Here is a 1070-nt window from a genome sequence, read left to right as displayed (position 1 = left end):
GGTACTTTTACACCTCATCATGTTCTTCTTCCCCTTCATCCCATAGAATACACAATTCATCTTTAAGGACTTCAAGTTAACTGAGTCTGTGAAGCCTAATCTGATGGCATAAAGTTAAAATAATTTGATCCTCTTTTGTTAAATCATTCTGCACCTTGTCTGCATTACTCTAATAACAGATTTGGGCATTCATTCATTTAACGAATATTTATTGCTGTGAGATTGAGATGTTTGAGATAAAATCAGCCATGCAGATAGCCAGAGGCCACTGGCTATGAGAATAAAAGAGCCAAAAGAACAAGGAGCTGAAACCAGGTGAGAGCCCCAGAGCAGTGAGTTAGGAAGAAGAAGACCAGGAACTGAGTGGTGGGCACTCCAACATGAAGAGGTCCCGGAGAAGGGGAGGGCCTGGCAGCAAAGAAGTGACAAGGAGTAAAATGCTTGTGTTTGTTTACATGTTTATCTCCTTATTAGGTTGTCTGCTTTCTGAGAGCAGGCATGGTGTTTCACTCATCTCATATCCCCAAAACTCAGTTCAGTTGCAAAATAGGAGCTCAGTTGTGTTTTGGGTTTTTATTTTTGTATATATATAAAGGACCCCAAAGGATATGTGTTTCCAATATGATTTCCCTTCCATAATCTGTAACATAAAATAAGGTATGGTTAACTTCACCAGTGAGCTTTGTAAAATGTTATCCCCCTATCCCTTTTCCATATCTCCCAATTCTGATCATGCTGCCATTACAGGGGCCAGTGTCATTCAAAGATGTGGCTGTGGATTTCACCCAGGAGGAGTGGTGGCAACTGGACCCTGATGAGAAGATAACATACGGGGGTGTGATGTTGGAGAACTACAGCCATCTAGTTTCCTTGGGTGAGGATAGCTTGCTTTCTGAATGCTCTCAGTTGAATGGGGTTTTATGCTTGAGTTTGAAGAAATAAGTGACAACAGCATTTAATTCCTTGTGGGCAGTAGCTGCAGTGTTTATATTATTCTTCATTGAAAGGTTCTAACTTTGATAAGGTAAAAAATGGAGCATTTCTGTTATGCAGCTTATGAGGTGGCAACA

This window comes from Pan paniscus, chromosome 6 (assembly GCF_029289425.2).
Source record: "Pan paniscus chromosome 6, NHGRI_mPanPan1-v2.0_pri, whole genome shotgun sequence".
Classification (NCBI taxonomy): domain Eukaryota; kingdom Metazoa; phylum Chordata; class Mammalia; order Primates; family Hominidae; genus Pan; species Pan paniscus.
This window is presented reverse-complemented; position numbering follows the sequence as displayed.